This window comes from Leptopilina boulardi, unplaced genomic scaffold (genome assembly GCF_019393585.1).
Source record: "Leptopilina boulardi isolate dan_hultmark-lab unplaced genomic scaffold, ZJU_Lbou_2.1 LbouV2_302, whole genome shotgun sequence".
Lineage (NCBI taxonomy): Eukaryota > Metazoa > Arthropoda > Insecta > Hymenoptera > Figitidae > Leptopilina > Leptopilina boulardi.
The window spans coordinates 611,376-627,896 of record NW_026137866.1 but is presented as its reverse complement, the minus strand read 5'-3'; the positions used below and the strand labels follow the sequence as shown (position 1 = coordinate 627,896).

Below are 16,521 nucleotides of genomic sequence, written 5' to 3'. Positions count from 1 at the left end.
AATATAAAATATATTTTTTAAACAAAACCTTGTTTATTGGGCAAAAAAATAAATCAAAAGATATATTTTCTTCTCTCAAGTGGAACAAGTTTTATATATATATATAACAGAAAAATAATTTCCGGAAGTGGAATGTGGCATGATACAAGTCCAGATCGAAGACAATGAGAAAGAAGGAAACTTTCATGCTGAAGTTATCTCCTGTATACTTCACCCTCGAGGTTCAGTTACGATGATTGTCCCCTGGTGTCAGGATTGTCCATTAAAGTTTCAACCAAGTTTCTCCCGCGGTGTATATACTCGCTGCTAACTTCACGCAGTGTTCTTTTTTTCTTTCCTTCTTTTCATTTTTTTTTTTTTCTTTTTTTTTCTTTTCCCATCCAGCCAAGAGGATTTTTATTTGCCCTTGTTCTTTTCATTTCCCCTGCAGGCGACCGCGACAACGGGAATCGAGTAAATTTCATACTTTTGCATTTTATGCTTTTCTTTCTCTCTCACTCTCGTGCACTCGTAAGATGGTGTTCTTTTTGCAAAAAGTAAAAGAATCGCAAAAATTTTGGTTTATTCGTACTTCAATAATAGAAAATATTTTTCATTCACTGAAAATAATAACATTTAATAGAATTTCTATTCAAACAAATTTTTACTTAGCAGAATTCTTATGCGTCGAAATTTTATTGTACAGAATTCTTAAAACAATGAATTTTTATTTGTCCGAAATTACAAATGACCGAATAATAAATCGGTAGTAAGATTTTGGCGCGATTTTTAAAATCCACCAATCAGAAATTGTCCAGAAAAAAACGCGCCGAAATCTTTCTGCCGATTTATTGTTCGGTCATTTGTAATTTCGGACAAATAAATATTCGGCGTTTTAATAATTCTGTGCAATAAAAATTTCATAAAAATTCTGATAAGTAAAATTTGTTTTTATTTTCTTAAATATAAGATAATTAAAAAAAATTGATACTTCCAGAAAAGATATAAAGATATTTTTAAACGAAAAGGCATTTTTTAAACTCTAGTTTAGTGAGAAGACAACTCATCCAATTTCGCAGTGATAAAAATTTGTGGCAAATTGTTTTTTGCCCGCTCGCTTTAAATTAGTTGACGTCAAGTGTCATTTTTCTCTTTATTTTTTTTTCTCGGCTGTATTCCCCGCAGCACGCAAGAGTGATTTTGAAACGCGAGCATTATAACTTATCTCTTTAACTCTTGTCTGAATATTCTCTGCTGCCATTATCTCCTTTGGATGCTGGGTGGTGTGTTTGACCCACGGGTATCTTCGTCGCGATCCAAAAACCAATGAAGACACACCATTTCACCAACACCAAAAAGCATCGAGTCTTTGGACGCGCCACAGCCGCCGGCAACTTTTCAACTATCCACAATAAATCTTGGGACTTCCTCGCGTATATCCTTTAACTCTTTCTCTTTCTATCTCTCTGTCGAGAGAATTTTATCCCCTTTTGCGCGAAATTTTTATCTTTTTCTTTTTCTCTCGCAGTCTTCTTTTCTGCGAATTTCTTTTCTCTCTTGTAGATACTGTCTTTCGAAGTGTTCAATATTCATTTATCATTTTTTTTCCATTAATTTCTTCTTTTTTTCATTCATTTGTTATGAATCTGTGTTCCCTTTTTTTTTCTTTTGTAAATAAAGAATATCTTTTGTTTCTCTTGTGTGTGTGTGAGAGAAAGAGAGATGGTATTGGTCAATACAGATGCTGGGTCCATACTCTTTCTTTTGGTCTTCCGCGCCTTCCTGTCCATCCTTCATTCTGCACGATATCCTTCTTGCTCGGTACATCCTTTTGCTTTACTACGGCTGCTACCACAAGCAAGTTTCTCGTGTCCCCTTCTTGCCTCTTATACGCTTCTAGAAGCAGGATATATGGCTTGTACAACTAGGCTGCCCAACCCACCTCAAAGTATACCTCATTCAAAGGAGTATTTGTGAAAGCTGATTTTCAAGACAACATCGCAATTTTAGACTAGAGCTCTCTAAAACTAACCAAATTCTAACGTATTTAAAAGATTTTCAACTAATATCAGAGGAAAATTGTGATAGATGGTTAAAAAATTAACAAGATGGTATAAAAATGTTGAAAAATAAAAATAACAAAATTACCGACCTAGAAATCTACCTTACCGACTGATGGTAAATAAATTTTTTCGGTAAATGCTAATGTAAAAATTACCGACAGAAATCTACTTTACTGACTGACGGTAATACAGTTTTTTTTGGAAAATGGTAATATAAATAATTACCGACATAGAAATCTACCTTGCCGACTGACGGTAAAACAGTTCTTTAAAAATAAAAATATAAAAAATTACCGACGCAGAAATCTACCTTACCGACTGATGGTAAAACAGCTTTGGAAATTTGATGAAATTCCAAAAAAAATTCTTTACCATCAGTCGGTAAGGTAGATTTCTGTATCGGTAATTTTTATATGGTCATTTTCCAAAAAAATCTGTTTTACCATCAGTCGGTAATGTAGATTTCTATATCGGTAATTTTTTTATATTGTCATTTTCCCGCAAATCTGTTTTACCATCAGTCGGTAAGGTAGATTTCTGTGTTGGTTATTTTTTATATGGTCAGTGGATTTCACTGTATTAAAATACAACGCTATTATTTTAGAACCAAATTAAAATCAAATAAGCTTAAAAAAAATTGATTAAAACAAGATTTTATTTTTAATTTTTCTAATTTGATAATGTGATTAAAAATCCAAAACTTTTGGAATAAACATTAAAAATGGAACAAAATTTTTAATCAAGAAAAAAAATGCCTGTTCAAAAGCAAAGGGATTATGTAAAAAGCATATACAGGTTACGAAAAAATCATGACAGAATTAAAAATGCATAATGCGTTATAGTCAACATTGAGTTTTTTTTTTTTTATTTTTTTTTTTTAATAAATTTCTCTTTCAGCTTTTGAAACTAAAGCGTCTTTAATCCTTGCAAAAAAAAAGCCTGGTCGTTAAAAGCAAAAATTTACACAAGAAGCTTATCGGCTCATGTTCTGCACAAAAAAAAAATGAAATGGAAAAAATAAACACAATTTTTAACCTCAATGATGGAATATAATAAGCTTAAAATTAAAAAAAAAAATTTTAATAGCCATTGAAAAAGTTTAAATAATTTTCTGATTAATGAACTTTGGTGAAACACAGGGATTTACTGAAACAATAAAGATTATCTGTTTTTTTAATAGTACGAGAAATTTCAATTTCTAAAGATACCTATATATATATATATATATATATATATATATATATAAAATCCAATAATTATTGCGACTTTCATTATTTCGTATCTAAATTTAATTCTGAGAGAGCGTTAAAAATTTATTTATTTGAATTAATAAATGAAATTTAAAAAATTTACAAAATTTATAAAAGAATTTATAAAATAAAATTTCAAAAAAACTCAGGATATTTCAAAATGCTTTAGATTAAAAATACTTTAAGATAATTTCGGATATTAGATAAATTAAAGTACTTTGAGATAATTTCAGATAATTTCAGTGTCACTATACTTAAGCTCAGTTTCTTTCTGTAATAAAAAATATATTGACAGAATCTCGAGAAGTGAGTGCGAAAATAATAAAGAAGAGAACGATTAAAAAATGTAAATTCTCAAATTTTGTTTCAAGTGTCAGAAAAACAATTTCTAAAGAGTCGTGGTGATTTTAATCCACTTGAATGAATATATAGTCGAAAGAGAGAATATTTCTCAAGTTTAATAAAGTAGTTTCCATAGTGGATAAATATATATATATATATATATATATATATATCTAAGCGAAAATTCTCTCTTTATAAGAAGTACAATCGATTTTTGATGTGTTGCTGACCTACCCCGAAGCAGGGAATTGAGATCGTAAAGCGAGTTTTTCATGGGCGACACAACGAAAGGCTATTATCGTTCTTACGTTGGATAAACGCGTGCATTTTATCATCAACTTTGTATCGTTAAGTTACATGTATACCACCCCATTTTACGGTCGTTCTGGTCTCTAGAGTCAACCCCACGAATGTCTCTCCCAGTATTTCGCATTCCTATTGGAATGTGTATGTGCGGGAAGGGATAGTCGCTTTTCAGAGTCAGCAGGTCGTTTCAAGTGCCTCGAGCGTAAACTATTCTTCACTTGAACCCCATAAAATCGGCTTACCACGATACGCGCGCTCGTGCCAGAAACTTTAGATACCAGAATTTTAAAAAAATATATATATTTTCTATATAAGAAAAACCTCTTCAAAAAATGGTAACTTCTTTTTCCATTCTGAATTTTTACCTTTCTATGTTCCATAATAATGATTTCGATAAAAAATTGTTTATCAGCTTAAATTCGGAGAGATAGAGACTCACCGCAAAAGGTGAATTCCTTTTGGGGGAATTTAATGGTTGGTTGATTCGAATTGCAATTCGTTGGGTCCAGCAACCAATAGCGAAGCCTCTTACACTGAAATCGTATAGAACCGGACGACGCAAGGTAACAAACAAGACAAGTACAATTAGAAATGAAGGAGACCGGAAGACACGGATTTAATTGTTAATTAGTAATTTCGCATCGAAACGCAATTAAGTTCAGAGGGACTAGATATATTCTCATCATGGTAATAATACTCGCAAGATTTCAAGTCTCTCCTTGCTATATCTCTCTCTCTCTCTTGCCATCAGACATTTGTTAATCAATTTTAGAAGAAAGGTTTATTTTTACAGAAAATCATATTTTTTGTTTTCGATAAAAAGATAAATTGGCATAAAGAAAAAAATTATTATTCTAATAAATACTTATTATTTTATTTTGCTTTCTCTTTCTATTTTTGAAGAATAGTGAAAGATAGATAGAAGAGGCTCTTTGGACAATTTTAGTAAAAGTATATATGTTCTAGCTTCGTTGCTGAAGAGCTGTTTGAAATTGCCCGACTAATGATGCACTTAGCCTACTTCTCGTTTGTACACAGTTGGGTTTCTGAATCGCAATGTTTGAACAAACAAGAAAGGGTAAATGTAAATCTCCCGAGAACAAGGGTCCGTAAATTTTCATTTATTTCGTTTAGAAAAATACGAAATTTTTTTTTGTTATTTTTCCACCAATTTTAGTAATTTTTTATTTTATAGGTAAAATAATTTTTTCCTTACATTTTAAAATATCGTAAATTATTTTCAAGTATATTCAAAATTATCTAAAGTATCCTGAATTATCTAAAATAATTATAAATTTTTTTTTGGTGTTTTTTTTTTAGAAACCGTTTTGATAAGAAAAATTAAGTTCAGGAAAAAAAAACCATGAGAATGACTGGAAAAGTCAACGTCGAATCTGAGACATAAGGAACGTAATTTGACCTAACCAGACTGCCTTCCAAGGTATATTTTCCGAAAATCGCAATTCAGTCGATAGTGACTTAAAAAGGCACACATTTCCCCACACCTTTTGGAAATTAGATTACAACTGAGAAACGTCGGATTGGAACCAAACAATGGCGTTCGTCAGATTCTAACTTTTTTTTATATATATATATATAACAAAATCGGGGAACAGTAAAGAGTCAAGATGTCGATTGTGATAAAACCAAAACGAGGCCAGATTGTGGGCGGGGGCCTTTGAACACTCACCATTTTCAAGCATACACGAAAGGGAGTTTCGAGCCCTCCGATCCAACATTAATTATCAGACATCTTATCAGAGTCGCGGAAGTGTGAGCCGCCCCCGCACGAGTCTTACGTGCGATCTAATCGCATAGTCAAAGAGAGAGAGAGAGAGAGAGAAAAAAACTCTCTCCTCCCAGAGCGTGATCGATTCAACGTCAGTTTACTTCCCCCGGAAACTCGTCACACAAAAAAAAGAATTCTCTCCATTCTCAAGTCACAGAGAAAAAAAAAGAGAGAGAGAGAGACTTTATCGAGTGCCAACTTTGGATTATTAGCAAACTTTTATTTTAGGACTGGAAAATTAACATTTTTCTTTAAGTTCGACCGACTTTTTTTTTACCACACCATTTCTCATTAAGGACTTTTCAAGAAAGTTTCTTTTTTTTTCGTTTTCAAGAAAAGAAATTGAGTATAGAAGAAGTAAATCAACTATCTGAAAATGGTCCCTGAACGAAAACAATATAAGTAAACTTTTTCAAATGAGAATATAAAAAAAGAATTTCATTCTTATTCCAACAAGAAAATAATAACCTCATTAATTTAGAAAAAGAAAAATAAGAGAGAATTTTACTTTTTAATAAACAAGGAAAAAGACTGATGAAAATGTTATTAATTGCTTTAATTTGAGGAAATAATGGTTTGTATAATGAGAGTGCAAAATAAAGAGACGCTTAATAAACTACTGTTTAATTATTTCTTTTTTTTCAGGAGAAAAATCAGCTATGGTTTTACAATTTCAAAAATAAAAATATATTTTTTTACTGAAACAATAATTTTTCTTTTATCAACAAATAGAAAGGGGAAAAAAGTTGAATTCTATTTTGTGTTTAAATTGTTTCTCCCTCAACAATCATTGCAAATTCCACCTCATGTCTTTTATCAAGGCTTCAGAACGCTAATTTACGTAAATTTAAGTTGGACCACTCTACTCTAATTAAGCTAAATTTATTTCAGTTTAATGTAAGTACAATTCGTGTGCCTTAAATTAACCTTTATTTACTTCCACCTATCGCAGTATTCATTGGGGTCGTGACTCGTATATAAGAAAATAAAAAAAAAAAGTCTGGAAATTACTATTTTTCTTATATAAAAAAAATTAAAAATCTCTAAAAAGAGAAAAAAAATTTTTCATATCTTTTTTTTGAAATCTCACAGTTCAATTACTTTTTTCCAATATTCCTTCACAATTCACTTCATTTTCTTAGGTTTGATTTTCAAATCACGAAAATTATGATAAGTCGAGAGTAAAGGAAACGCAATAAGTTTTGAAGATATATAGAGAATAGGAAATGAGAGAATAAAAGTAGAAAAAAAATAATATGAGTGTGAGAGACGGATACAATTAGGTTCGCACCCTTGGGCACTGTTATATATTCCTGAGACAAAAGAAAAAAAAAGAATTGATTCGTTCAGTAAACTACGAAAATTAATACTTTTTTTATAACCGATTAAAGAATTATAAAAATTCCAAAAAAAATTACAAATATTAATAAAATAGTTTGTTTTTTTTTATTAAAAAGAAAAAAAAATTTAATAAAATTTATCGCTTTTCTTTAATAAAAAAAAATTTTTTTTTTATGTATTTAAACTATACCTACACTCTCATTTCCCAGAAATTGCACACTGCCTATATAACCCTATCAATAATTTAATATCGTGAACGTTATGTTCCTGTCTCTGTGTACACGCGCCTAAGATCGATCAAAGTCTGTCAACATTTTTCATGTAAACGTCACTGGGATCACGTTCAACTAACCGAACTTATAAATGTATTACAAAATTTTAAATGAAAAACCTGTATGCCAATTTCCGTCGTCTATCACATATAAAAAAAAAAAAAAACTAAAACTGTCTGACTATAAGGGATAAAAACAAACTTCTAATTAAATTCCCAAACAATTTTAGTTATTGGAATTTTTTTGAAAATTTAATTTAAACCAATTTTTGTTTTATTATTAAATATAAAAGAAGAAAAATTATATTTTGTCAAAATTCAATATTTTAATAATAATTGAATAATAAGGACCACAGAAAAATGTCAGATTTATATAAATAAAAGGGAGATAATCAAAAAGTAACATTGACTTACTTTGTCAGACTGACTGCAGAACGCCACCTCTAAATATGCAACAGCTGCGTTATTCCAGACACTGAATCCAATAACATCTGCTTTCTGAAAAGAAAAATCAAATTCTGATTTAATAAAAACGATTTTACTACCATGCCACAAGTTTACATTTTATAGATATTTTATCAATAAAAAAAACGATTTTTTTTTTATTAACGTATAGAAATATGTAATTGTATGTGTGTCATTTCTATATAGTAGAAAAAATAAATTAAAAAAAAATTATTTTGAATAATAAAAATCAGAGAAAATCTCATTCTCTAAAAACGAGATTTTTAATAAAAAAGTTTGTAAAATCTGACAGATTTAATGTGAAAATAGTTTTGTTTTAATCGGAGTGGGAGGAAAGTAAAATAAAACATCGTTAAGTAGAGTAAACCAAGTATGGTCAGACAGTGGTAAAAGTTTGAAACAAGGGGGGAAGTGACGAGTGAAAACGTTAGTTTTTAGTCAGACGCACAAAAAAGGAAATGAAAAACTGTCTGTCAGTGGAAAAACCGGGATACGGTCAGACACTTTGCAATAAAATCCAGTTAGTTGTATATACGTTCCTTTATACGAGAATTAATAACTTTTAAATAATAATAATAGCAGCAACAATAATAACAACAAAAATATTAATAATAATAATGATTATAAATTTACGTAAATTTGTAATTTTGTCAGTAGTAAAAATAAATTTTTGGTCAGACATATTTTTTCTATTTTAGAAATAAATGTTTGGTCAGCCATAATTTTTTTTTATTTGGTCAGTAGTAAAATAAATTTTTGGTCAGGCATATTTTTTTTATTTTGTCAGTAGTAGAAAGAAATGTTTGGTCAGCCATAATATTTTTTTTTTCAGTAGTAGAAATAAATATTTGGTCGAAAATAATATTTTTTTATTGTTCCAGTAGTGGAAATAAATGTTTGGTCAGGCATAATTTTTTTTTAATTTTGTCAGTAGAAGAAATAAATAATTTTTTTTATTCTGTCAGTAGTAGAAATAAATTTTCCGTCAGGCATTAAATTTGTTTTTAATTTTTTTCAGTAGTAGAAATAGAAGTTTAGTCAGACAGTAAAATTTTGATTATTATTTCAGTAGTAGAAATAAATGTTTGGTCAGACATAATGTTTTTTATTTTTCCAGTAGTAGAAATAAATATTTAGTTAGTCTTTTTAAAATTTTTTCTTTGCAATACTGCTAATTAATTTTAAAATGAAATTTTCCACACTTTTTTTTAGTTTAATATTTCCACCGAAATAATTTTTTTTTAAATTATCACTAAATATTTAAATTTCCCTATTTCAAAAAGTAATAATTTCTCCGCCTAGGGATTTACGTATATATATATAAAATGAACAAAAGCTCTTTGGATTGAAAGATTACAAATTGCATTTATGTACGCGAGTTGATTCGTCGATTCTATAGTTAGAGACTATCAGAGCGTGAATGAGTTTTTGCAGTTTGAAGCGACGGATCGTGCCATGGACCAGAAGGGTTCGATGCCTAACAAGGGATAACCTCGTTAGGACCACGGACCAGCTTGTGTGTTTTACAAGTTAGAAATTAGGTTGATTAGTAGAAAGCTAGAACGACCCTAAACTGTTCATATCTCTCTCTCTCTCTCTCTCTCTCTCTCTCTCTCTCTCTCTCTCTCTCTCTCTCTCTCTCTCAGACTCTGTATACATAGAGAGACAAAAGCCAAGCTTCCGTCGGCATTTTTTGTCACCCATAACTGATATATATATATATATAGCTTACTGGTTTGCGACGAAAGAGAGGGAGAAAAAAAGCTCACTCCCGCACATCCGTCTTAACATCCTGACTCACGTAGAGCACGTTTCAAGGTTGGCTGAGCAAAGGGGTGCGAGTCCCTTTACCGACAGGAAATTACACGTCCTTCCGAGTCATAAGTTCGAGGTCTCGTTACTTACTCGTCTCGCGCGTTTATTCGATTGTCTTTTGTTCCATTCCTCTCTCATCCTTAATTATCAACGTCCTCTCTCCCTCTCTCTCTAGTTCCTTTGCTCCAATTTCATCCCTTGCCCCCTGGTCCAGAATTCAACCCTTATAATTCAAATTAAGGGAATATTCTATTTCTTACTTCAATTAAGCCTCAAAACTAACTTCCAAGTACCACTTTTGATCCCTTCAAATATTATATCAAAAATCAGATTGAAGCACTTTAGTAAGATTGTTTTCTCATTTTTATTTTTATTAAAAGAATAAAAATTAGAGATGGTTCAAGAGGGTTAAAATAAGTATTTAAAAACAATTTTGAAAGTAATTATGATATACATATTACATATATCTCTCTTATTATGCACATCTTTAGTAAACTTGGAAGTTGGAAGAGAAGCCGCAGTTTGGCTTCGTAGAGAAGAGAGAGAGAGAGGAAAACTGACAAGTTCCTGTTTCAATATTACTGGAGTTGAAACTCTGACAGGGTTGGAATGACACTTAGATTTCGTTAAGATTAATTATTAAGGGAAGAGAAGACCTCTTGGCATCTGAGGCTCAAACTAAGTTGTATGAGTGTGTGGATGTTGCTCTAGAACCACTACAGTCTTTAATATCTAACGATTCTCTCGTTAATATCAACTAATGTTGACATACAACGAATTCATTTCATATATACATATCAACGTATATTTGTATAAGTATTAGGAAATTCGTGTCATAGAAACACGACAAGATTTGCAAGGCATTGACGTCCACCTTTTGACCTGACCCACCGACCTAACCTTAGTTCTCTCTTTCTCTTTCTCTCTCTCTCTCTCTCTACACTGTGTGAGTCGATGTCGAAACCCTCTTAATTAAGCCGTCGAACTTGAGCGTGCTAATTGCAACTACGTTAGCAATGTAAAAGGGAGAAACGGAAAATCAAGACGATTACACCTAGGACAAATTGTATCTTGTTTGTTTATATAGTTCACAAAACTCTATGTATATGTTTATATAGTCTCTTATATACCAAACAAATAATAGTTTACATTGTTAAAACAATGATTCCTAAAAAAAATTTTTTTTAAAAAATAATTCTTAGAAGAGAGTTTTTTTTTATTTTTATTCTCAATAAAAGAAAACCAAACAAAATGCTATTTAATTTTTAAAAATTATGTAAATAACCTTTCAATATTTAGGAAAAAGTAAATATTTCTAGTCAAATTACTAATTTTTAGTAATTTTTTTTTATTACTAATTTTTAAAGTAGTAAAAACTGATTTCAGTCAGACAAAATTTCTAAAGTTGACAGCAAAATAGTTAAAGTAATTTTTAGGACAGAATTTTGTAATTTTATCAGTATAGTATAAGTAAATTATTTGTCAGACTAATTTTTAATTGTATCAGTAGTAAAAGTAAATATATCGTCAGATTGAAATTTATTTGTAATTATATCAGTAGTATAAGTAAACATTTAGTAAGCCATTTGTAATTTTTTCTAATTTTACCAGTAATACAAGTAAATGTTTGGTCAGACTTTACAAATATATTTTTTTCATTTTCTCAGTAGTATAAATAAATCTTCTGTCAGACTTTTGTAATTTAATAGATCAATAGTACAAGTAAATTGCTTATAGTCAGATTTTACAAACCTATTTTTAACATTATCAGTAGGACAAGTAAATGTTTGGTCAGACATTATTAATTTCCTATAATTTTATTAGTAGTTCAAGTAAACGTCTGGTCATAATTTTCTAATTCTTATAAATTATATCAGTAGTACAACTAAACATTTCGTCAGTCTTCCTAATTTTGTTGTTGCAATTTTTCAAGTAGTACAAGTAAATAAATGTTCAGACAGTCTTTTATAATTTTATCAGTGGTACGAGTAAATGCCCCCAAACGAAAAAGGAACCTTGAATACCCTTGACTTGACCTTCAAACGACTTTGAATGCCCTTGACTTGACCTTTAAACGACCTTGAATGACCTTCATTTGACCTTGAACGACCTTGACCTGACCTTCAAATGACCTTAAACGACCTTGACTTGAGCTTCAAACGACCTTGAATAACTTTGACTTGACCTTCAAACGACCTTGAATAACTTTGACTTGACCTTCAAATGACCTTGAATGACATTGACTTCAGATTGACTTGACTTGAATAAGTTTTGCAGTTTATCAGTAGTATACGTAAATGTTTAGTCAGACATTCGTAATTCTTATTTTGTCAATACAAGTAAGTAGTATCAAAAAAAATGTTTGCTGAGACAGCAGTAGTACCAGTAAATATTTGGTCAGACTACATCTAATTTTTAATATTTCACAAGTAGTACAAGTAAATGTTTAGTCAGACGTTTCTAATTTTTTTATCAGTGATGCTATTAAATGCTTAGTCAGACTATTTAAACTATTTTAATTCCTGAAAAACTATACTATAATATTTCAGTTAATTATTATAACTTGAATAATACAACTTATAAGGTGAATTTAAAAGTTGATGCAATTGAATTTCAACTATATAAATATAATAAATTATCAATATTGAATAAAATTAATTGTCTCTTTTAAGTAACTTTTATACCTATTCTCAAGAGAATTTCGCTTCTCTTGGAAAATCGCTTTATATATTAAACAAGTGTGATACTCGTTAATCGGTTTCAAAGAGTAAAGAAAGAAGATCGTCGTCATTTCGAAAACTCGTTAAATAACGAAACTATCCTTTATAAGTGTATCAAATATATTACCGATCAGTCTCTCTTCTTTATATATATATATAGAAAAAGTATATACCCTCGCAAGTAGTTTATAGCGAAATTCCTGTTTCGCGGTTGAAAGAGAAGTGAAGAGCGGCGGTTTTCCACTTTCTTTATCAAAGTTTCCTGATCGCGTTGTGTCGTCCCTCGTCGTTTTAGATCGAATCGAGAAATTTTTCGTCTCTGAAACTCGTTATCGGTTACACGATCACTTCTTTGACGAATTCTCCTCTATACTTGTTTTATCGAGAATTCAATATATATATATATATATACCTTTTAATCGTGTATACTCAAGTGGGTCCCTAGTTAGTAAAAGATCAAGCCAGAAAAGTAACTTTATATTTCAAAACGAATAACTTGATGGTATAAGGGTAAATTTCGATTGAAATATTAATTGGTTCAATGATTGAAAATCGCGAGAAAGAGAGAGAGACTTTTAACGCGTGGTAAAGGTAAACCATGGATAATAAGCGATACTTGAAAATTGCTCGTGTCGCGGTAAATCTCTTTCTCATTCATTTCTCTCTTGGAAATAACAATAGTAATATTTGAAAAGACCGAGAAATACACTTTCTTTTCTATTGTTGTATTACATTCAAGTCAAATCACACAAGCAGAACAATATAAACATCGAGTGTGTGCTCTAGTAGAAATAGAAGGCTTTGTTGGCACAACTCAAAACTTTTTTTTATGACTGAAATCACAAGTTTATGACTTTTTTATTCTCCGATGAAATCTATTACGCAAGTATGCATGCTGTATATATAGCGCAAATGGAACTGAAAAAAAAGAAGTTTTATATCATATAATTTCTAAATTGAAATTAGAACATCAACTATTTTGGCAAAAAAAAAAAAAAAAAGAAGAAGAACGAAATTAATAAAAATTTAATAAATTCTGCTCTATATTTATAAAAAGCGAAATACTAAAATTAATAAATCATAAACTTAATATTGCAAATAAATAATACAAATCTTCTAAAAATAAAATACTGATGAAAATAACAAAAGTTAAGTGAGTTGATAAAAAATTGACATTTTGTATCAAATGTCAATTAGCTCTCCCTCTCTCTTTTTTTTATGCTAATTTAAACTTTCTTTCACTGCATTCTATTTTCGTGAGAGAAAATCTATTACTTCAGCAACTTTCAACTTTTCTTACGCTCATTTCAACTAAAGGGAGTTTTCTTGGAAAAAAAAGCTGTGCCGAGGATCTTTTACCTTTCTTTCTTTTTTTATTATATTTACCCCTCCTGACTTTTGCATCAAACTCTAACTACCTTTTAAGTGATTATTATTTCAAAAAAAAACTTCTTTTTTAATTTTTGAAACTTCAATTTTACTAATTTAATATTTGAAAACTAAGAATATATTTTCACGAAGCTAACAGAGCAACAGAGAAAAGATTCAAAAAAGGCAATATGACAAGAGTTCATCAGTTTTTTTTTCTGCAAGCGGATGATGGCAGTAGCAGCCGTTAAAACTCGCGTCTTCTTTAATCGAGAGAGAGGGAGAGAGAGAGAGCTGGAAAAGTAACTGCGGTGCACCAGGTGCGCGAGTTCGATGCCCCGGGGGGGTTGATCTTTTTTATTTTCAACCCTGTCGCTTAACCAGGCAAGCCAACCCTTGAGTCTCTCATGATGTAATCGCGCAAGTCTCAAACGAAGCAATAACGCGGTATAAATCTATAAATTGCACACATTTTTTTTTAAACATATGAATAAGAAAAAAAAAGGGAGATTATAAAGACGCCTTCTTTTTTTTTAATGAATAGCCGATTGGCAAACTTGCCTTCTCATCATCTATATACTTTCCTCTTTCTCTGCCCTATTTTCTATCAATCATCCAGATTGATCTAACATTAGGTAGATGCGGCCGACCGATTAAGACGTCGATAAATAATATTAATTGCTGACTCGACCTGAACCAACTCTCCTCTCCTAATACTATCGAAATGTAGCATTTAATCAATATCCATGTAATACGCGCGAGAGCAGGAAGAATCGTTCTGTGTTCCTGAATTTCACTATTGCAACTTCGATCCTCTATTGACGTAAGAATGTTTTCCCGAGTATAATTGAAACTGAAGAGACTCTCTCTCTCTCTTCTTCTGTAAACAATATCCTAGGCAATTTTCTCATCTAATCAAAAAAGAAATCACGTCATTGGTTTTGTTTTAACAAAATTGTTTTTAGCTTGTATTTTTCTATTTTTAAATTTTTGGGTACACAGAAAATTAAAAGGCATTAAAATAAACTGCAACGCTTCTTATTTTAATCCAATTTTGCTTATTTTAATGCCAAAATGGATTAAAATAAGCAAAATTGGATTAAAATAAGAAGCGTTGCAGCTTATTTTAATGCCTTTTAATTTTCTGTGTATATTTGTTTTTAAATTAGTATAATTTAACTAGTTAATAGTAAAAAAAATTTTACTATCGAATTAGTAAAATTACTTTATAGTAAAAAAAAATTTTTGTACTATAGAATTAGTCAAATTTAACTAATTCAAAAACAAAAAATTAGCCACTAATTCAAATTAGTTAAAACTTTTACTAATTCTTAGAGAGTAACGGACTATTTTAATAAAAAAAAAATTTCAGTGTAAACTAAAGGGAGAATAAGAAAATTCCTTTTTAAATTCAATTACTTTCAATTGAAATCCCAAAGTAGTAATTAAAATTATATTATTTTAAGCGAATCGAAGGCAATTTCTTTAAAAGACTAATTTCTTTTCTAAGAACAGTGGGGGGGGAGGGAAAGGAGAATATAGTAATCCGTCTGGGAAATATACTTGTACCACAATATCTTTTTCTAAAACAAAATTCCTTAAATCCAAAGCAATCTCAGAAAAAGACTTCTCATAACCAACAACTATAGATATATATAAAAAGTTTCTTTGATTTCAACAAATTTTTTACATAAAAAAAAAATTCCAAAACAATTATATTTTTAAATATCCAAAATCTGTCAACTAGAAAAGAAAATTGAAAATATTTAAATTCCATTTTACACCAAGGAATAAAATCCCCAAATTACATCTAATAAAAAAAAAAGAAAAGTAATTTTTGCACAAAAAGTCATTTGCAGTTAATCAGAGTTAAAAAATGCATTTTCCTTTGGAAAAATGTGTTCAATGGAAGTAAAAATAGTTTTAAAAGAAGAAAAAGAAGAAGAAGAAGAAGAAGAAGGAAAAGTAGAGCCTTATTCCTTAAAAGGCCGCGAGGAGCTGCATTGAATTACGATTGAATCCAAAGGCGTCAGGCTTTGGAACTTGGTCGATAATAAATGGCCAAGAGACCCTGGAAAGACGTCGCGCGTTACTAGCAATATATATATATACGTGTGTAGTATGGGGGGTAATTCTGAACAAGGGCGACAGGGTCATAAGTCACGAGCTCAAACGAAGCAGCGAGGTATTAATTAGAGTTTCAGGCCAGGAACCGCGATCACTTATCTTCAAACCTACTTCTCTCTCTCTCCCTCCCTCTCTTCCTCCTCTTATACCTCTCCCTCCATTGACGACCTTTTCCTAGCATCTGTCCCCAAAAACCCCTCCTTCTACCAATCAGGAAACAGTTCTCAAGTTTTAAGTCACACCGCATTCGACGTCGTCCCCCTTCTAGAACACAGTGGTGGTGGTGGTGGTGGTAGTAGTACAGTGCGCGATTTGGACTTTCGATTTGTGGTTTACACGTCATTCCACAAACCTACAACTTTAACCAAGTTATACGAACATTCAGCGTATTGAACACTTCGCCTCCTCTCGTAACTCAAACTTCACTTTAGAATTACTTTACTGAAAGAATCATTAGTCACGACTATTTACCAAAAAAATAATAATAATGGTTTTTTTTAAATCGAAAACATGTTCAATTTATAAATATATATTAAAAAAAGTTATAAAAAAAAAATTTTCAAAGTCTAATTGTAAGCATTCGCTTGTATTTACTTATGAAATTATAAAATGAAAATACAGTCTGACCAAACATTTACTTGTACTACTTGATAAAATTACAAAGTTTGACCCCTATACTACCGAC

The 16,521-nt window shown here is 30.5% G+C and overlaps 1 protein-coding gene across 2 annotated transcripts in view; it reads right to left on the bottom strand.

Annotated features, from left to right (window-relative positions):
- LOC127282706 (uncharacterized) overlaps window positions 1–16,521 on the bottom strand; it is a 162,621-nt gene that overhangs the window by 103,856 nt on the left and 42,244 nt on the right. For both annotated transcript variants that reach the window (XM_051307140.1, XM_051307141.1), the window contains one exon: window positions 7,756–7,839. The gene's annotated coding sequence lies outside the window, so the exon portion shown is untranslated. The remainder of the gene's footprint in view (window positions 1–7,755; window positions 7,840–16,521) is intronic.